Raw genomic sequence first — 22399 nt, 5'->3', positions numbered from 1 at the left:
GTCTGCTCTGTTTTACTTAAGGGAGTCCTGAGTTCCCTTGTTAGCTCAGAAAGCATTTTCCTAAGTTCTCAAGAGAAAATGATTGCTCCTCTTCACCAGGGATCTTTGCTTGGAATTTCAATTGGTTTCATGACGCAGGAGGAAATGTAAGCCCTCTGGGGGTATGATTGTGAGCCAAGCATTGTTGATAGGATTGATCATGCATAGAATCTCAGCAGAAGATAACTCATCAGAGTGGCTTCACATTTAGGCAACTATATAATCCTGTGGTGTTGTACATTGTTAAAACTGAGAAGGGAAGACAGAATTAGGTAGTTTAAAATGGCCTCGGTAAACAGGACCTCAGTGCTGTCAATTTAATATTCCCATTGAAATTAAAATTCCAAAAGACCATCTAAGTAAAGAAAATACGTCCTGGCCCTGAAGAATAGAATTGAATCACTACAGAGTTTAAATAAGCAAATGGTATTTATATTGTACTTTTTTTCTTGCTAAGTATGTCTCCGAGTTTCCCTCTGTGTGTGTGTGTGTGTGTGTGTGTGTGTGTGTGTGTGTGTGTTCTTTATATCTGATCTGACAGAATAAATCAGAATGGCCAAGCCAATCAAAGATTTGCTAAGTGCCTACTATGTGTAAAGCACAGTGCTAGGTACTAGAAATAGAAAACCAAAACCAAAAAATGATCCCTGTACTTGAGGAGTTTATATTTCAGTGAGTGGTAAACAACATATAAGCAGGGAGGAATAGGCACAGTTTTATGAAATAGAGAGTAGTAACCATCAATTGGGATGATTGGAAAAGGCTTATTGTAGAAGGGGACACATGAGCTGAAGCTTCAGTGAATTTATATACTTGGAGTAGAGGGGAGGAGTGAATGTCTTCCAAGCACGGGAGAACATCAATGCAAAGGAACTGAGAGGTAGTGTGAACTCTGGGAAAAATCAAGTTAGTCAAAAACATTTATTAATGAATTACTTTGTTTCAGGTTCTAAATTAAATGTGGTGAATATTTTGTAATTTGGGCTTCTTCCTTTCACTTTCCCCTCTTCATCTTTTTTCCTCTGGGAAAATATAATGCATAAATAAAAACTTATTAGTAGTGAAAAAAGAGGAGATTGTAAAGGTATGAAGGGATCGGGTTTAGAAGGGCTTTAAATGCCAAACAAAGGATATTTGACCCTAGAATAGGGAACCACTGGAGATCATGGGAAAACGGTTTGTTATGGGCAGACTTCATAAGAATTACTTTGGCAGCTGAGTGGAGATTATATTGGAATATGGAGAGACTTGAGGCAGGGAGACGAATTATAGGATAATTGTAATAGCCCAGGCAAGACTTGAAGAATGCTTGAAATAGGCTATGTGAGTGGAGAGAAGGGGACAAATAAAAGAGATGTATGTGTAGAAACAAGATTTGGCAATGGATTGGATATATAGCATAAGTTAGAGTGAGGCACTGAGAATGCCACCAAAGTTGTAATCCTGTGTAACTGAGAGGCTGGTAGTGCCCTTTGTAGTCATGGGGAAGATCACAAGAGTGGAGGGTTTTGAAAGAAAGACAATGACTTCTGCTTTGAACATATTGAGTTTGAAATGCCTATGGGATATCCAGTTTGATGTGTCCAACAGGCAGTTAGGGGATGTAGGATTCTAGATTAGGAGAGAGACTGGAGTTGGGTATATAGATCTTGGAATCATCAGCATACTAGTAAAAGTTGAACCCATGGGATTGATGAGATCACTGAGTGTTACAGTATAGGGGGAAAGAGAAGAGACCAATATAGAGCCTTGTGGGACTCCTGTGGTTAGTGGGCATGACATACATGAAGAACTGACAAAGGAGACTAAGAAGTGATCAGATAAGTAGAAGAACCAGGAGAGACCATTGTTATGAAAACCTTGAAGGGATAGAAGTTCTAGGAGTTGATAATCAACAGTGTAAGCAGCTGTAGAGATGTCAAGAAGGATGGGTACTGAGAAAACATCACTAGATTTGACAATTAAAAATCATTGGTATTTTTAGAGAGAGCAGTTTCAGTTGATTGATAAAGGCAGAACATAAATTGCAGAAAATTTAGGAGAGAATGAGAGGAGAAAAAGTGGAGGCTCCTAACATTTTGGCTTTGTCAAAGTGTTTGGCTGAGAAGGAACAGAGAGATATAGGATGATGGCCAGTGGGGAAGGTAGGATCAAATGAGAACTTATTAGAGATATCGATATGGGCAACATGAATGTGTTTGTGGGCAGCAGGGAAGGAGCCTGTAGATGGGGAGAGACTGAAGACAGAAAAGATAATGGGGATGTCAGTGAGGCATATTTGCTGAGAAATAGGAGGGGATGGAATAAGATAAATGGAGCATTAGAGGGGTTGGTCTTGGAAAGCAGAAGATCCACCTCTTGATCTGAGACTGGAGTGAAGAAGATAGTGGGGAAAGAAATCTGAGTGATGTGAGTTTGGAAAAAAAGGGGAGAACAGAGGGGACTCCCGAAAGGCTTTATTATTTTTTTTAATAAGAGGTCCTCAGCAGGGATATTTGAGGAGATGAGATATGAGGGTTTTGAATAGCTGTTATGGCAAGTGGGATAGCAAATTGAATGGGGAAGTGTAAAGGATTGTCTTGCTTCAGTGAGGGCCCAGTTAAGATTGGATGACACAAGTATGGTAGTGAGATCAGTCAGCACAGTGTCATGATTTCCTCCAGTTCTCTTCAGAAGCAGAAAAAGAAGCAAAGGTAGGTGTCATTCATTCAGCCAGCAAGTATTTATTAAATACCCACAATGTATATTCCAGGCACTGTGATAAGTGCTTGGGATTCAAAGAAAGGCAAAAACTAAAACTAAACAAAACAAAAGAACAACAACCAGCCCTTGTTTTAAAGGAGCTCACAGTCCAATGGCAGAGACAAAATGAAAACAACTATATAGAAATAACTAGTGTTTGTGTTTGGAAAGGGTTGACAGATTATAGGATGAAGGGGCAAATGGTTCAAGAGAAGAAAATAGCAGAGCTGAATTGGTTCACCAAGGACTTGAGATAGCGAAGGGAGGAGAGTGCAGAGGTGATGGACCAGGAAAGAACTGAGTGGCAAGGAGAATGGAAGTCACAGTAACGACAAAAAACAAAGTTAGGGAGTCATAAGGCACTAAAAAAAAAGATGGAATGGTAAAAGATATTGATGAGATAAAGGAAACTCAGAGTTCATAAACACAGAAGTGAAATACTTATGGGTGATAGCAAGAACAAGAAGGATATGACCACCTTTGTAGTTTAGGTGGAGCAGGCCATTTGGCTGTTTATCACTATATATTCAGGTTTACCTGAAAATATCTGCTTTGTGAGTCATGCATATTATTTTAGAGTTTATTATAGTAGCAGTGGGTACAAAAGATCTTCTAGTTAGTGGTGTAAATATCCTTTTAATAAGCAGACAGAATCAATGAGCTTTCTGAGGGAACAAGTTCTCCTCAGCTGCAAGTCTAATCCTTGGTCAAAGGCCATTGGATCTGAGTCACTGCACTTACCATTTTGGCATTTGAATTCCAGATTGAACATCTCTCTCCTGACTGAATTTTAATACTCTGCAATAAAATGTAACCCAACATACTTAAACCCTTTTTAATGAGGACTACCAAAATATTTTTAAATAGTTATTCTGTGGCTCTCTCTTTCTTCTCTTCATATTTTTATGAGTTTTGGAGAGGAGAAGAACTTTTAGACTCAGCCCACATGACATCAATGTAATTCATGTTGAAATGCACATTTCAGTCAAGCAATCTTTATTTTTCTTGTCCATGTATGATGGTAAATGAACTGGTTTCATGGATTTTTTTCCCTGCTGACCTGACCAAATCCATTGGTTGTTTTGGCAGACCCACTTTAGACATGTGGTGGCCTCACATTGTTTAAAGGAGGAAAGGTGCCTAAAATATTATTTTTTTCCCAATAATTCCCTTCTCTTGTCTTCTTTCTCTGACCTTCTGAGGCTGCTGTTTCTCTGGCTTTTTATTAAGATCCTGACATTTTCCCAGCAAGCAAATAGACTGACTTACTATTATCCTATATTAGGAATTATATATTTTACCTTGACAGTTGCCTTCTGCCAGGAGGAAAAAAAAGTAAGTTTATGGAACCAACTATTGTTTTTAACCTTCCCCTTACTTGGGCTAAAGAAGTTATTTAACCAGTGGGGAAAGTGAGTTATTTATAAAATAAGGCTAGTTGTAAGAACCTAGCTGGTATTTTTTATTTTAAATTGACTATAGATTCATAGGATGTCGGAACTTGAAACCTCAGAGATCACTTAAGCTAGACTCCTCGTTTTCTAGATGAGTTTGTGTCAGAAGTTGGATTTGAACCCGCATCTTCTGATTTCAAGTCTGATTTTTTTTCTATAACATAAGAGCTATTTTCTATCTGTGAACTGGATAAATCCTTAATTATAAAAAATCAATCTATCCTCACAGTCTACCTCTAAGGAATGGCTTTTCTTTATCTTATTCTAAAGCTACTTTTCTTTTTCTTCTTCATCATAATGGACGATTAGTTCAGGTCTTTCCTATCAGAACAATGTTGGCAATTGAGGCAGCTGATTACATGAATCAAATAAAAATGCTTTTACTTGAAATCTAAAGTTAATTGAGGCATAGGTTTGTTTTTCAGATTTGCCTTATTCTAGAATTGAATACAGCTATTAACTACTGACTTCATGTCAATTCAATTCATGAGGCATTTCTACACTCTATACAAAACACTGTCCTAGGGCACTGGGGAAAAAAGGAAAAACAAACAACCTAACAGGATTTGCCATCAAGGAGATACAAGTTATAGGAATTTATGTTTAGACATCCTATTCTTCTTCACCTAACTGAAATGATTTTGGATTAAGAAAATAAAAAAGCACAATTCATGTGTAAGTGCATCCATATACACATCCATGTCACATATACACATGCAAACACAAGTAACTACATATACTCAGGATAAGTCTCTTGTCTGTCAGCATATGGTATTCATCATTAGCAGTAGCAGCAGCCCCAGCAGCCCCCTTTAACTTGACTGGTGGAAAATAGAGCCCCAGCTCCAATCTCTGTCTGCTCTCCATGGCTTTTTCCAGTTAAATTGGTACCACAATCTGTATGGTTTCATCACTCCATTGGCAGTTTAATATAAACATCTGTTTCTAGTCTTTTATATCCTATCTGAGATTTATTCAGCCCCCCTGAGTTATCTGCCCTTTTCTCTTTCTCCATTTATTTCCCTTGACTTCTCAGTGATGTTATATTTTCTGATACTTTCCATGATCTTTTGCTCAGCCACATACACTATTAAATGTATTTAATTATCCCTTCTTCATTCAGATCCTACTTCAGCATCCTGTTTATGTTTATGAGCCTATTCACTCTACATATATTACTAACCTCTTCACCCTCACAGTCAAATCTTTCATGAAAATAGAGAAACTGGTTGGAAGTTTCAATAGTAAAGATGATTGCTATATTGTGATTGGCATTAACATCAAACTCTAATTTTATTCAAATGATTATTCAAATTTTATTCAAATGGGGGGATACTCTCTGCCCCCCATTTACATTTACCACTGCTGATATGTAAGGATTAGGAAATCATGGGACCATAGGATTCTTATTATTCCATTTGCTGTTCTATTAAAGCAATAAAGCTGGATGCAAGGGCATTTCCTGGCAGGTAATAATCTATCGTAGAAGCTGGGGTCCTGAATCAAAGACAGTAGGGTTTTTTAATTAATCTATTTTTAAGTGTCTTGCCCAGAGGTCATTATTATTAAGTCAAATAAAAAGCACTTCTCCACCACCACCCCTCCCCCCTTTTTATGTTTAGGGTATTGCCTACTGAGATTAATGCAGTAGTCTACTTATAAAATCTCACCATTTTGTAAGACTAATGACTGGCACAGTAGCCAATCAGCAAGCAGAACTTTGTTTTCATTATCCCCTGAAGAGTATAGAGGTATCTTCCTATTGATTACTCCAGCAGTCATTGATGATTAGGGCATGACCAAAATAATGTACTGTATTCATGACAACAGAGATTTTAGATTTTCTTTCTCAACAAATGAGAGAAGAATTATTCAATATTTCATTTGCTAATATCTTTGTGATGAATAATAATAGCAAGAAAATTCTTGAGTTGGATGGTAAATGACAATTTGGGTTAAAATGTCTTGGCTTCTTTATCTTGCCCTACAAGAAAGGAAGGGAAAAGGGGATGAGAGGGGAGGGGGGTGATAGAGGGGAGGGCTGACTGGGGAACAGGGCAACCAGAATATACGCCATCTTGGAGTGGGGGGGGGAGGGCAGAAATGGGGAGAAAATTTGTAATTCAAACTGTTGTGAAAATCAATGCTGAAAACCAAATATGTTAAATAAATAAATTGCATTAAAAAAAAAATTACATGAAAAAAAAAATAAAATGTCTTGGCTTCACCCAAGTTCCCTTAGCTCCTCCAGTTGGTGATTAAATGCTCCTACTGTCTTCTTTCACTTTCTTCCTCCCAATTTATTCTCACCAAATTATCACAAAGCATTTTGGACACAATTTAGGAAGCTAAAGGTAGTGAGTGAATAAAACTTTAGAGGGTTCTTACACATATAACCTACAAGTGTTTGGCAAAAAGAAAAATCATGATCTGTGAGTAACTTAATGAAATTTAATAAAAATCAAAATCGGCTTTGAAAAGAAGTTCTTAAGAATTCATGAAGCTAAAGGATTCATTCAGGAGGTACAAATTTATACTGTCTATGAGATTTCAATAGTATTTAATAAATAAAATGGCCATAAATTATACCTAGAACATCACAGGGAAATCAATAAAAGGAAATGGGAGATGATGAAATGATAAGAAAATGTCTGAGTGCCATTCATTCATTAATTCATTCATTCTATGAGTATTTACTACAAGTCTCCATTACTATGGAGAGGTGGCATGGCATAGTAGCATAGTGGTTAGTGAGCCCGCTTTGAAGCCAAACTATTCGGGGTTCATGTACTGCCTCTAAAACATACTGACTGTGTGACCCTAGGCAAGTCACTACTTTTCAATGTGCCAAGCAACTCCAAAACTGTACATCAAAGAGGAAATATTGACTGGAATTAGTAGGTGGAATTTCCTCACCTGGGGTTCCCTGTGTGAGGGAAATCACAGAGCCACAGGTTTCTATGTGAAAATAGGAAAAGACATAGTTGAATGTGGAAAAAAATAATATGATATGAATCAAAATATAACATTTTTTATCTGAAAGGGCCCTTCAAAGTCACTTTGAATAACAGACATTTATAATCTAGTTAGCTAGGGATACAAGAACAAGTTAAACAAAAGTATTTTAATGGATAAGTTATCATATCAATGATCAGTCAACAATCAAATCACATCAGCTTCCTCCAGTAGTGTGTATCTCATCCAGATGTTCTTATTCTGAGCATTCTTCATGTCCTCCCATCGATCCTCCATAGAACATTATAGCAGTAAGGAAAGATTCATGACCTCAGAGAGTGCCATGGACATGCCTGAGTGGTTCAGAATTCTCTAGGTAGAAGGCAGAGGAAGTACAACACTTATTTAGACTCCAGAGGATCAAATCCAAGGACCAATGCTCCCATTTTGATATTGTAGCAATAATATTCCAAATCTGATAAACCCACCTCACTGTAGTAACAAGGAAATTATAACAAAACATTATAGCAAGGAACCAAGCCATACTGTAGCTTCGCCTCGATGCTAGGCCCTTCCTATAAAAAGATCACTCACAAATCCTAACTCTGCTCAGCACTCTCTCATGCATCTCTGTTGATTCTGAGTTCTGTGATCTCCACAATTCTCTCTTGTTTAGCACTCTCTGTTCTGCACTCTCTTGATAATGGCTCTCTGCTTCTAAATCCTGCCATTCTCCCATCTGCTGCTCCCAAGTCTGCTGCTCCCAGCTCTGGGCTCTCTTTTTAGACAGCCCTAGGTGTCATCTGATTGACTAGAATTCTGCACACATAGCGCATACTACTGGCTCTGGTCTTATCAACTCCCCTTAGGGCCCTGAGACCTTCATGCCTCTGGAAAACTAGCAAACTAGTTTGCTAACTAGCCTGGGGGCCTCATATCTTGTTAGTGAAAGGGTGTGGGCCTGTCTCTAATTAGTCCTCCCTTTGTTGGCCCCATCTGAGGCCTATTCAATGGGCTAGAAAGATCTTTCACTCACTGATTGGCTTTTCAAACATTTGCCTGGTACTCAGAAGACCTTCCTCTTCTGACATTTTGTGGGTAACAGTACATTTCTCAGACTGACTGTTACTGCCTCATTTTCACTATATAACTAGTTCATTTCCTATTCTTATCATATACTTTCTGTATAAAGGCCATAATAGTAGGCAGTATGTAATTCATTGCCAGAATTAGTGTCATAGAGATCAATGTAATCAGAAAGACTTTGTGAATATAATGAGATTTGATATGAACCTTGAAAACTGACATGGTTTAGAGAGACAGAAAAGAGAGTTTAGGGTGGGACAAATAGCAAGAGTAAAGATTTGGAGTTGGGAAAGGGCAAGGCATGATCAGAAGCCATTGGCCTGACTACATAACGGAATTTATGATGGGAGAGTCATGGGAGATAAGAGAGTAGCCTGGGATGGAAAACCTTAATGGCTAGTCTGAAGCATTTAAATTTTGTTAAGTAAGTGATGTGAAACTTTGGAGATTTTAAAATCAGAGATGATGGAATCATTGTTTTTAATAAGAAGGTTCTGCTCATGATATGTAAGCTACATTGGGGTAGTGAATACTGGAGATGAGATCAATTAGAAGGTTATTTTAGTAGCACAAGTAAAGACTAAGTTGATAGCAGTCAGTCAATAATGCATTTACTAAGCATCTATTATGTGCAGTGGGAATGGTGAGGAAAGGATGGATATAAAGGCTTTTTTGAAGAAAGGATCAATAAGATTTTGTGACTGACAGGATCTAAGCCATCTGGTTAGCAACAGACATAAGCTCCAACTGAGTTTGTGGTTCTGAAGAGGAGTCAAGACTGACAATTATCAGTAGAATTAGGGATAGAGATTGATTAAGGCAGGGAAGTTTCTGAAATAGGTAATCATTAACCAGGCTAGAACTGGAGAGTAGTGAAAACAAATGGGTATCAGTATTGGGCCATCATGATCAGTGTTGGAAGTTGTAGTAGAAGGAGCAAAGAAGTTAGAAACAAGTAATTGCAAAAGGATGTGTAGTGAAGGGAGAGGAAGTCACGAGTCAGCTGGGGCTCAGGACCAGAAGAGTGCCAAAGACTCATTACATAGATGGACAAGATTCGTCACAATCATAGACTGGGAAAGTTTGTGGAACAGACTAGGGCTAGAATTTGGGGAATAGACTAGAGCTTGGTCTAAAACTCTCATTCAGCATTCCAGAGAGAAAGGAGTCACAATCTGAGGTCAGAGCAAGAGAGAACAATGAGGATGCATCTAGCTAGGGTTGTTGCCGTGACACCTATCTCTTGTTTACTTCCTCATTTATCTGGATTGGCCTGGGTCTTTCCTCAGAGCCCCATTCCAAGACAGCTTTCAGGTTAGTCTTTCCAAATCTTAAAGAAATTTGCCTATTTTGTTTTCACCCTGTATATGAGCCCTATTTGTTGTTTTTCATGGAATTATTACTTCCTCTATGTGGGGGGAGGAATTTTGAGGAAGCTGGGTAATGTCTGTTGGTCACATGTTCCTGGGATATTAATTGTCAGGTTCTTCTTCTGGCAATAGGGAATAGTCAAAGATTGAGGTTGTAAGCCCCTGTGGTTGGGAGAAAAAAAATAATTTTTTGGAGGGAGAAATTGGTGGGAGGTTGATAAGTTTGTGTTTGGAATGCAAAGTTTGAAGTAACCATGGAGTATATAGGTATGATATATTGATATTTTAAAGTTTGCTATAATTATGGGACTAGAATTGAGATAAGAGGAAACGAACATTTCCAGGTCCTCAATATTTAAAGATTTAAAAATCATTTGCACAGAGTTTAAGCTATGAGAAAGGATAAATTTACTAAGGAAAAGAGGCCAAGGGCTACATCTTGGGGAATGTTTAGTTAAGAAGAAGAAGCAAAAGACACAGAGAAGAATTAAGTACATTGAACATTTTGGGGGACAAATAGAATTTAGAGCCTAATGATTATTGAAAATCCTTTGCTTTTTAGTATTAAACCATCAAAGGTTTTAGGTTAAGATTCAGAAATTATTCTAATCAATTAATAGTTAAGAGCATCAGTTAATTTTGTACTGTTGTAAGGAAAAATATCATCAGGTCACCAATGGTATTTCTTTTGCTTTTTGTTACCAAAAGCACACACTTACTTTCCTCATTGTTTTTTTTATAGCAACACACCAATTTTATTCAGTGTGATCTTCTATTCATTATTTGCCCATTACCCTTAGGGAATCATACTTCATTCTCTTAATATATAATCATGGCCTTCTAATCATCTTTGTTTACTCAAAATTGTGAGTACTTTCATCTATGTCACCACCCCCCCCCAACCTGAAACTACCTTTCAGTGAACACACATCAAGATACCTCACTGTTTACTCCTATAAGCACATTTGTTCTCTGAAGCATTCCAGAATGGATTATTTTAATATGACCAATACAGAGAAGATGGGCAGAGAAAAATGTAACCTATGTTGACCAAAGTGCCATCTTTGATTCAATGTTGACCTCAAATATGTCTCTCTGGATAGTTTCATGAGCCATATTCAAAATTAAAGATGAAACAGAATTACTACTAAGTAGTAACAGGTTTTAAGCAGTGGCTATCTGTGTTTCAAAGCCAAGCAGAAGCACACATCTAAAAACAATTCAGCATTAGAAATGATTTTATAGTCCGTCGAATCCAAGTTTCCTCCCAATGTAGAATTATTTTGTAAAATAATAGCCTTGATAAGTGATTATCTAGTTTGTTTCAACACATCAGGGTCAGGAAACCCAGTACCTCCTGAGTAGCTCTATTGTTAGAAAGTTACTCCCTATATTAAACCTGTCTCCTTATGACTTTCCATGAATGGACTTAGTTCTCTTATCTGGAGCCTCACAAAAAAATTTAATCTCTTTCCAATATGATAGCCCTTCAAAAATTTCGTGGCAGTTATATTTTAAGTCTGCTTTTCAGGAAAAACAACCACCACCTTTCCCAATTCTAACACTATAAGGAAATAATAGCAGCAGATTAGTTTCACATATACTCATCAAAGATGGGCATACTCCTTTTGAGTAAAGGTCTGATGCATCAAAAGGGTAAAAAGCCAGAGAACTATAGAGAATAGCAGGCTTTAAAGCCTCTCTAGCTATTATCTGTGGGAAAGAGTCCTCTTCTTCACTTACTTATTTCTGTCATGACAATTTTACCATTGCTTTCCTATAAGGTGTTACACTTATATTTTATGCAAAAAAGAATTACCAATTTACATGAATTTGACTTTTAGCCCAATGACTAATGAAAACAGGAATCTGAAGTATTATTATTAACGTTATGGCTCTGTGCCTGTGTCCTATTTGGCTATCAATTAAGACTGAACCAGTAAAAATATGGAAATTATTCATTTCAGGGTAGAAATTGATTTATGTTCATTCATTAATTCATTCACTCATTCATCAAATGTTGTCTATATGCAAGATGCTGGGGATACATAGATACCTGCCTACTAAACATTTCCTGTCCTCAAGGAACTTAGGTTCCTTGAGGAAGAAAGAATATATATACAGTATATACTGAGTAAATGAAATCTTGGCTCATTTTTATGAAGCAAATTTATAAGATAGGGCCCATAAGACAGTAATTCTGCACTTAAAAGGTAAGATATGAAATGCCTAATGCTTATGGCCCCAGGTAGAGAGCAAAACTCTCTAACAGTAGACTAGAGGTTGGCAACTAGGTAGTGCAGTGAATAGGATACCTGGCCTGGAGTCAGGAGGACTCATCTTGAGTTCAATCTGGCCTCAGGCACTTACTAGCTACTTGACCCTAGGCAAGTCACTTTACCCTATTTGCCTCAGTTTCCCTATCTGTAAAATGAACTGGAGAAGGCAGTGGCAAAGCACTTCAGTATCTTTGCCAAGAAAACCCCAAATGGGGTCACAGAGAGTTAGACATGACTGAAAATGACTCAACAAGAAAAGAGGGTGATCTCCCAGCTTTGTATAGGAAAGGCTCCATGCTCCTGTGTGACTCCAATTGTGCCCTCATGCCACAAATAAAGGGACACTCAGAAACATAATGTCAAGGTCAACCACCAGTGTTTATAAAAATAATCTTAAATTTGGCAAATGTATTCTTTAACAGAATAAATTTAAACAACAACAAACAAACAAACAAACAGAAGTAAGACTGTGGTAGAAGAGGGTCCACCTGTTCCTCTGAGCTGGCTGGTTTCATCACACCTGTTACTGTGGCAAGTGCCAGGGCTAAAAATGTATATATAGTCATATGCATTTCCCAGTGTGTCCATTTAGATGAAGGTCATCTCTCATGGCACTCTCCCTACCAGATCTATCGACAAAGGTTCACAAGGTACAGGAGGCAGCAACAAAAAACATTTCAAAGAAAAAGAAGAGCAAGAAAGCAAAATGGCTCTCTGCTTAGGCTTTGCAAATAGCTTAGGAAAGAAGGAAAGTGAAAGGTAAAAGAGAAAGGGAAAGATACACTCAACTGAATGCAGAATTCCAGAGAATAGCAAGAAGAGATACAAAACGTTTTCCTAAATGAGTAATGCAAAGAAATAGAAGAAAACAACAGAATCAGAAAGACAAGAGATCTCATCAAGAAAATTGGAGATGTCAAGGGAAAGTTTCAAACAAAGAATGGGCATGATAAAAGAAAAAAATGGTAGGGATTTGACAGAAGCAAAAAAGAATAAGAAGAGGTAGCAAGAATACACAAAAGAACTGTAAAAGAAAGATCTTAACATCCTTGCTAACCACAATGGTGTGGTTACTGATCTAGAGCCATACATCCTTGGGAATGAAGTCAAGTATGCCTTAAGAAGCTTTGCTAACAATAAGGCTAGTGGAGGTAATGGAATTCTGGTTGAGCTATTTAAAACTGTAAAAGGTGATGCTGTTAAAGTGCTGCACTCAATATGCCAGCAAATTTGGAAATCACAACAAGCGGCTACTGGATGGGAAAAGATGAGTTTACATCCTTGTCTTAAAGAAGGGCAATGCAAAAGAATATTCGAGCCAAATGGTTGCTCTTATTTCACACACTGATAACATTGTGCTTAACATTCTGCAAGTGATGCTTCAGCAATATGTGAATCAAGAATTACCAGAAGAGCAGACTGGTTTTTGAAGAGACAGAGGAACTAGAACCAAATTGCCAATATTCACTGGATTATGGAGAAAGCAAGGGAGTTCCAAAAACATCTATTTCTGCTTCATTGAATACTCTAAAGCCTCTGATTGTGTAGCTCACAACAAATGTGGCAAGTGCTCAAAGAGAAGGGAATACCAGATAATCTAACTTGTCTCCTGAGAAACCTGCATGCAGGCCAATAAGCCATAGATAGAACCAAACATGGAACAATTTATTGGGTTTCAGATTGGAAAAAAGTATGACATGATTGTATATTGTCACCTTATTTATCTAACTTATATGCAGAATACATTAGGTGAAATGTTAGGCTGGATGAATCAAAAACTGAAATTAAGGTTGCCAGGGGAAGTATCAACAATCTCAGACATGCAGATGATACCATTCTGATGGCCCTGAGTCTGAGGGCTGATTTTACATTAGTTTCCTCTCTTTCCAATCTGGGAAGAAATAAAATTCGAAAGGTGGGGTTTGTGTCCAGCCAACTCTTTGTCAGGTACTGGTACATATAAATATATATTTACACACCTATTTATATGTACATATACACATGTTTGTATGTATGTACATAAACACATTACCATCAGAATGGTTAGGACAGCAACATATGGGGGAGATGAGGCCTTGTGTTAGAGGCGGTGCTTATTTGCCATGAGGCTTAAGAGAAGCTTGAGATTTTAAATCTAAAACTAAATGGAAAGAGAAAGAGAGAAACAACTGAATGACAGGCAACGTTCATTGATTAAATGGGCAAACATGCTTGCGTTATTATGATGACTATGAAAGTATTCAGTATTTAGTGCACCTTATGGTTTTAACATTGCTTCTATGTTTGTTTAGCTGTTTTAGCATAAGAAGCTCAGGTAATATGTTGATCTGTTAGAAGTTAGAACAGAAAAAGAAGAAAAGGTGAAAGAAAAATGATTTTTCACCCTCCCCCTACCAAACTCTCCACTTTGGTTACCTTCCCCTTTTAATTCTTCCAATATTAATACATAGTTGCTGACTATGTTATGTTGTTACTAGGTTGTGTCAAATCAAGAGAATAATTGGACATTAAGATTCATCTCTGAATACATTAATTAGATGATTTCTTTATTTCTGTCTTAAGTTACTAATGATTTCCTCTACATTACTGGGAAAAATATGTAAGAACTCATTATCCTTTGGGGATACTATAGCTACTATGGGATGGTTTTTGCTAGACATTCCTTATGGTAATAGGTAAATTCTATTTTCAGTTCAATAAAACTAAAATATCTAAAGAAGGAGCATTATGGAGATTTTAAAAGTACTCGCTTTGCTTTCTTTTCTTACTTGCTGAAATAATGCTCTGCAGCAGTGGTACCTATGGAGAGACATAAGAAGTACGTGAAACCTAATCTATTCATCAGGATTATTACAGTGAAGCAATATTATCTCTAAATGCTGAGGTACTGCAAAGACATCTACACTCGGAGAACATATATTTTCTAATTATCTGCCACAGACTAGCTCTGTGACCTTGAGTGAGTCACTTAACACACTTGGGCTTCCTTTTTGAAATGAAGGGACAGGAGTAAATGATTGCTATGGACATGCCCAGCTTTAACATCCTAGGATTCTGAAACTGAATAGAAGTTTTACACTTGGAACTAGCCCATTGTGATTCTGCACTGCCAGCTTTCCCTATTCTGCACATTTTTCTGAAGATTCATTCAATCAAGATGTAGTCTCTTAAATGACTGCTCTTTTGATAAAATTTCACTAAACATAGGTGTTTTAAAATTTGTGATTAATTTCTAGATCAAATACTTCTCATAATACAGTGGGTAGAATGCCTGACACTTAATGGCTATGTAAGCCTGGGCAAGGATCGCTAGCGAGTGCAGTGGATAGAGCACTGGGCTTGAAATCAGGAAGACTTGTCTTCATGAGTCTTCATCTTCTCAGACATTTACAAGCTGGGTGACCCTGGGCAAGTCACTTAACTGCTCTTTGCCTCAGTTTCCTCATCTGTAAAATGAGCTGGAGAAGGAAGTGGCAAACCACTTCAGCATTTTGGCCAAGAAAACCCCAAAAGGGGATACAGAGTCAGACATGACCAAAAGGACTGAACAACAACAAAACCCTAGGCAAATATTTAACCTCTTTGGGCCTCAGTTTCCTCATCAGTAAAATGGGGCTAAAAATACCTGTAGTACTTACCCTAAAGGGATTTTGTGAGGATCCAATGAGATTTTTGTAAAATACCTTTCAAACATTAAAGGACATTAGAAAGGCTTATCACTGATCACCAACATCTTTCAGGATATGAACATAGGAGCATATAATTCACTCTTAAACATTAAGCTCTGGGAAGGACGAAAGGGTTTTTGTTAGGGTAGGGAAGGGGATTACAGAGACAAATCTGAAATCTTTTCAATTTTTTTGTGAGAAAGGCTCTAGCCATACCATGCACAATTATAGCTTTCATCACTCTTGTCACCTGTATAGATAGGTTGCCAATTTCAACTCCTATATTATAGCTTTGTTTCCTAAAAAGCCTAATGTAAATTTTTTTGTAACAACAATAATAATACTAGCTAGCATTTGTGCAGTATTTTAAGGATTGCAAAACACTTTACATATATCATCTAATTTTATTCTTGCAACAGCTCTGGGATGTAGGTGTTATTATTATCCCTATTTTACAGATGCGGAAATTGAGGCAAAGAAAGGTCAAGTGACTTGCCCAGGGTCAGAGAACCAGGATAAATATTCAAGGCAAGATTAGAACTCAGGCTTTCTTAACTCTGATTCTAAAATTTTATATACCCTGCATTAACTAGCTGTCTATAATTCAAAATTAAATTTTGTTTGAAATGCAGTGAGGGTGCTGACTCAATAAAGTAATCATAGGACAGATTAATTTATAAAATAGAGTGTTTGAGTTTCCTGTGTAATAATATACTATAATAAACCAATAAGGTTTATTAAGTGCCTATTTTGTGCCAGGCCCTCTGGTAGGTGTTAGGGGTTCAAATACAAAGAATGAAATCATCTCCACTTTTTGTAAGCTTACATTTAAACTGAGGAGATGATATGCATGTATAATATTTTCACAGAATAGGATTAACCCCAAGAGTTGATAGGCAAAGGGATGGTTATTATGTATATCACCTACTTTCTTAGTGTTTGATCTCAATACTAGTTAGTTGGATATTATTACTTTCAAAATTGATGTTTGTCCAATTGAAACTTTCTTTTCTCTGGTTAAATGTTGAAATTTCTTTCAGTTTTCCTATGATCCTTCTAGCTAAAGGATGAGATTATTGATTTCTCTCAGAGTCTTTCAGAAGCAAGTCTAAGTTGGCAAGTGGGGTCACTGTTCAGCAATTAGACACACTGCCTGCTTTCTGCGGCTGACATACTTTTTTAAAAGTATCTGACCAACTTGTCAAATGGACATCGTAGCTTTCCAGTTATCATACAGAAGGATAGCTGTTAATTATACTATCATATAATCCCAAATGTTTGCTTTGTCTGTTTAATTCAGGTAAATAGTCTAGTATGCCGAAATAGTTGAGAGTGTGTTTATATCAGCCACTGGATAAACTGGATATATCTACAACATACCATCTCGTACATGATAGCTATTTGATGTTTTCACTGAATGACTGACTGAATGAATGGTGTACTGGTATAAAATCAACTGAATTAATAGAAAGGAATAGTATTCAGATAATTCACTGTCTTAAAGCATTCAGCATTGTAGAATCCTCTCCCTCCCTTACCCTTATTAGTCTTTCTTCCCTTGACTTCCATGACAACACACTTTCCTGATTCTCCCACTACCTCTCTATAACTGTTCTTCTTTCTCCTTCACATTTACTTCTTCTTATTTCCAACTTCTCATTGTAAGTGTTCCCAAAGGATTGGTACTCAGCCCTTTCCTCTGTCTCTTTTGCCAAAGTCCTCCATTCCCCCAGTGGATAACTCCCAAATCTTTATCTTCAATCTTTATCTGTTTCCTAAGTTCTAGGGAGATATCTTTCATTGTCTAACATCCCCCTTAATAACAATTTAGATTTGAAGATCTTTCCCACCCATTAATAGACCATGTGATCTGCTTACATCAGAGGATGCCTAAGTCACATGTGGGGGAGGAGCTTACTCAGAGGAAAAAGAAAGTATGTCACAGGAAATGCTGAGAGAGAGCAGTTAGAACTGAGGGAAAGAGCAGACGTGTGGGGTGCCATGAGTGATTGTTGGTGGCAAGGCCCCAGCTGGGGGGCAGAAGGTTTTGGGATGTCCAGGTTCTGTGCTATGATATTGTGTTTTAAGTTCTTTGCTGTTATGATAAAGTGTGCTTACTGATTTTGGGAGTTGGTCGTTGCTATGATGGATTGGGCTTATTGGTTATGGGATCTGGTCCTCTGGTATCTGAATAAATGTTTTACTTCTTCTACCTTATATCTGGAGAGTCTCTAATATTTTGAGATACTGAACTACATAGGCATATACATGATTATTGTCAATGTTGCATTTATTGCCTTGCTAATATACCCATTTACAATGCAAAATCAAATTGTTCTAAACTGAACTTTAATTCTAGATTTTATGGTTCAGCTTCTGTCAGTGGCACCAACATTCATTCTTGCTTAAAGCCTTGGTGTCATCCTTGATTCTTTTCTTTTCCTTAACTCTGACAAATAATTAAGTACCAAGTTCCACAGAATCTACCTCTAGTTAATTCTCCATTTTCCCCCTATTCCACCACCCTGATACAGGTATCACTTCCCTGTACTTGGCCCAAAAGTTTCTCAATTGATTTCTCCACCTCTAATTTTGATTTTGTCTAAGCCAGTTTTCACAAGGCCATTAAGCTTTATTTTCCTTATGTACAAATTTATTGTTTTACCCCTCTACTCAAAACTATTCAGTTTGTTCACTCTTGCCTTTGAAAGTTAAGTTTCTTAGGCTAGAATTAAAGGCCTCTCATAATCTGGCATCCTCCAAAATTTTGGCCATTAATTCACCTATAATGAACTGTATGTTTCAATCAAATTGGACAGCTCAGCATCCCACGTACATCTCCTATGCTTAAGACATAAGCACCTTTATATAAAAGATGTTCATTTTTCTCTTTGTGTCTTCAATGCTGCCATGCCTGATGCTTAACAGGCACCCAGTACATTTATTGAATTGAATTTCCCTTTCCTGTTTTATTGTTTTTACTCACATATTTTTATGTGAATTTAGAATGACCTTCCTAGTTTTCCATCAGGTACTATTCTACCAATTCAGTCATACCTTGTTTAAATGCCTCAATGATGCCTGACATGATGTCTCTATCAGGTAATTCACTTTCTCTCTTTGTATTTTTGAATAGTACTTTATATGTATTTCACATGTGCATTTACAATTTTCTCTTGTGCAATATGTGTGTGTGGCATACTCTCTTCTCCATCTGGATCATAAACTCCATGAGGGTAAGGGCTGTGTCTTATTTATTTTTGTATTCCCCATGCTTAGAACAATGAAGGTACTTAATACATCTTTGCTGAATTTATGCATTTCTATAGTTAATTGGAGTGTACATTATATGACCTAAAATATCACAAGGCTGTTGTAAGATCAAATGTGATAAAGTGTGTGAAAGTCCTTTATAAACAGATCAAGCACCATGCAACTCTCAGGTTTTGTTGTTCTCTTTGTTTGCAGCATGTTTTTCTTTCTAATTACATTTAGATTAGGACAGTATTACAACAAACTACAAATAAATTTCCCTTTCTGGAGAAGACATTGCAACAAAGGAGAGCATCCAGGTAGTGTGCTGGAGATTGAAAGAAAATCGATCAATAAATAATATTTATAGCAGATAATTGGTTACATATATGAGAATTAGTTTTTGCTGTTGTTCATGATCTCCTTTGGGGATTTCAAGGCAAAGTGGTTTGACCATTTCCTTCTCTAGCTCATTTTACAGAAGAGGAAACTGAGGCAAATAGGGTTACATGACTTGCCCAGGCTCACAGAGCTAGTAAATATCTGGGGCTAGATTTGAGTTCAGGTCTTCCTGATTCCAGGCTAGGGCAGTGTCCCACCTTGTTGCCATGTTTGAAAATTGTAGTTTATTCTATTTGGAACCAATGTAAAGTGGTTAGAATTAATTGATAGATTGAGTCAACCAGGTAAAACAAACTGCTTAATAATGACAGTAGAAGACTGGAGAAGAGACTCACCTCAAAGCTCAGTAGCACTAGGCTGAAGCCCTATTTTGGATAAACACTTGCTCTATGACCATCTGGCCATCACTTCCTTTCTCGGTGCTCTAGGCTGCTAAGATTAAAAGAAAATGTTGATCTATGTAAGTTCATGAAGCTTCTTCACCTAGGAGCTTCCTATTTTAATGAAACTACAGGTCTAGGTCTGATTCCCTATTCTGTTATATATAGGAGAATCACACTGGCATAATAGTAGACCTGGATTCAAATACCTCCTGTGACACAGGCCAGTGACTTCATCTCTCAGTGACACTGGCAACTCTTTAAGCCTTTCAGTTGTAGAGCTGATGCTGACCTGCATGGGTAAAGTGAGTTCCTTCCATGTCCATGAAATTATAGGCCTGGTTCAAAAGTGGAACACATTAAGTATTTTATTAATAACCTCAGTATTAGTCAGTTTTGCCTCAAATAACATTTGAGATTTGTATAATGCTTTACAGTTTTTTTAAAGTGCCTTTAAAAACATCACATTTGAATCTCATGATTCTTTGAAGTAGACAAGGTAGGTGTTATGATCTGATTTTTGCAGATGGCATAGCGAGGTCCAGATAGGTCTATTGATTTGATTAAAGATAATAGGTAATAGAATCAGAGACTAGAGCCTAGGCTGTATGGCTCCCAGCCCAGTAGTATTTAGAGTTAGAACTAAAACCAGTTGCTTATTTGCCTGTTATCTCAGATTTGGTCCTGTGATAAAATGTAGTTTATTAGTCTATTTCTCCCCCGTGCGCCAATCCCCCCCCCCCACAATAAATTAGTGCAGAGAATAAAGTATTTCTATGGTATTTCCAAAAGTATTTCTATGCTATTTCCTTCATTTCACCTAATTTGGGAATGATCAGATTCTCAACAGGGTCTAGGGATTAGAGGTGACTGGGTAAGTGGGAAAAAAGTGGAGGAGGCAGGGATCAAGATGATACTTTGTTGATGAAGAGTAGAAGGAAGGAAGGAAGGAAAGTAGAGGAGGGGGGAATCATGGTATTGAAAGGAAATATTTGGCTTAATTATAAGATCATGGAGCTATTATTTCTTTGATACTTATCTTAGAATCTCTTGGTGACTCCTTTGGGTGGTTTTGTCTTTAATTTGCAGTACGTGATATCTGAGTCCCTTCCTGATTTTTTTTTTGATAGGATGTATCCAAAAAACACTTTCCTCCAGTTTTCCTTGTGGTTAGTGGTGTATATATATATACAAGAGCTTGGTTATGTTGGAAATATACTTTGCATCCATGGACTAGAGAGGAGTTGACTCTTTTATATGGAGAATAATCTTATGCCATTGGTACCATGAGGACCTGTGTTAAATTAATTGGATGATGAGGAATGGTATAACTGCATTGGAATTATTGAGTTAATGATTTTAATATTCATAATTTTCTGGGGGAAAATAAACCCTCAGTATGATTATTTGCCTTCCTTTAGTCTTCAAATACAGGTAATTTCATGGGGAACGTTTGAAGAAAGACTTTTCAATTACTTTGAATACCTTCACTGGTCAGTGAAATTCATGATTACACAGACATCTTTGCAAATATATATAGTGGTGAAGATTTGTCATCAATCCTTTTCATGAGGTCAGATTTTTTTTTTACATTTTTATAATGGGCTATTATTTGAGCATATGGGAGTTTTGTGCTTACCTTTTGAACTCCCATCCATGAGTTGCAAACCCCTTTCAACCTTCCCTCATGATCACAGAGTACCTCATCTGTTCACCTTTCTCATCTGTATTCCTGCCACACTCTGATCTTGTGTTACAGGGCAGATGTATTCCTTCCATCTATTGAAAATAACCAAGCATTTTCTTTGGGATTTTATTCCCTTAAGATTCAGTATATTCATGGATGAAGAGAATGATCCAGCTGCTTCTCGGAATCCCCACCTCATTGGCAAGGACTTCCAACTGCTGCTACTAGGAAAAATTTAGCAAAAGCCATGTGGGAAACGTAGGAAATTGCAAGTGCCCAATATGCAGATGATAGTAATACAAGGTGTAATCTAATAAGGGAAATAATTAACATACACATGGAAAACTTCAGTACATATTTCACAAATAATTTTGGGCACATTGGCTGCATGGAAATAGGACAAGTTTCATATGTTAGATGCCAATGACATTTTTGGACTTTAGCCAACAGGTACTTAAGCAATCTTTCCAATATAGTAGACAAAGAGCTGAAGTCTATTTAGTTTGATTCTTTTCTTCCATAGTTATTTCCCATCTTATGGAACAAATATATGATTTTCCTGTCATTTTAACCTCAAATTCAGTTTATATGGATTCCAAGTTCTCCATTGTGCTTTAAGGTGTAAGGGGGCAGGGAAAGGGCTCTTAAAATCTCCCATAGTATTCTTTTAAGGAAACTTTGATGCCTTATCTATGTATCTTTTTTATTTCCCATTTGTATCATTCCTCCATCTCAGCCTATGGGACTTTTTCCCCTTTCCCTCTACCTCAACTCCCTTCTTAAAGGGTACTAGAGCTCTCTATTATTGAAAGATTGCTCTCATTTTTGACTCTGGGTTTTGCAAATGCCAGTATTCAGAGAGGTGTTGGCATTACATGTATTTGTGTGTGTCTGTGTGGTGGGAGGGTCATTCTTTATTCACAGTAATCACAACAATTGGAGGGAGAAATAATTTTCATAAAGCTTTGGATAAACTTGATTTAAGTTTTTAACGTATAAAATTTCTCATGGAAATTCCATTCGAAATCTGAGGAAAACTGTACTTCTAACTAGGATGAGTCTTTATCCCAGAGTTACTGAAATAA

This window comes from Trichosurus vulpecula, chromosome 2, assembly GCF_011100635.1.
Source record: "Trichosurus vulpecula isolate mTriVul1 chromosome 2, mTriVul1.pri, whole genome shotgun sequence".
Lineage (NCBI taxonomy): Eukaryota > Metazoa > Chordata > Mammalia > Diprotodontia > Phalangeridae > Trichosurus > Trichosurus vulpecula.
This window is presented reverse-complemented; position numbering follows the sequence as displayed.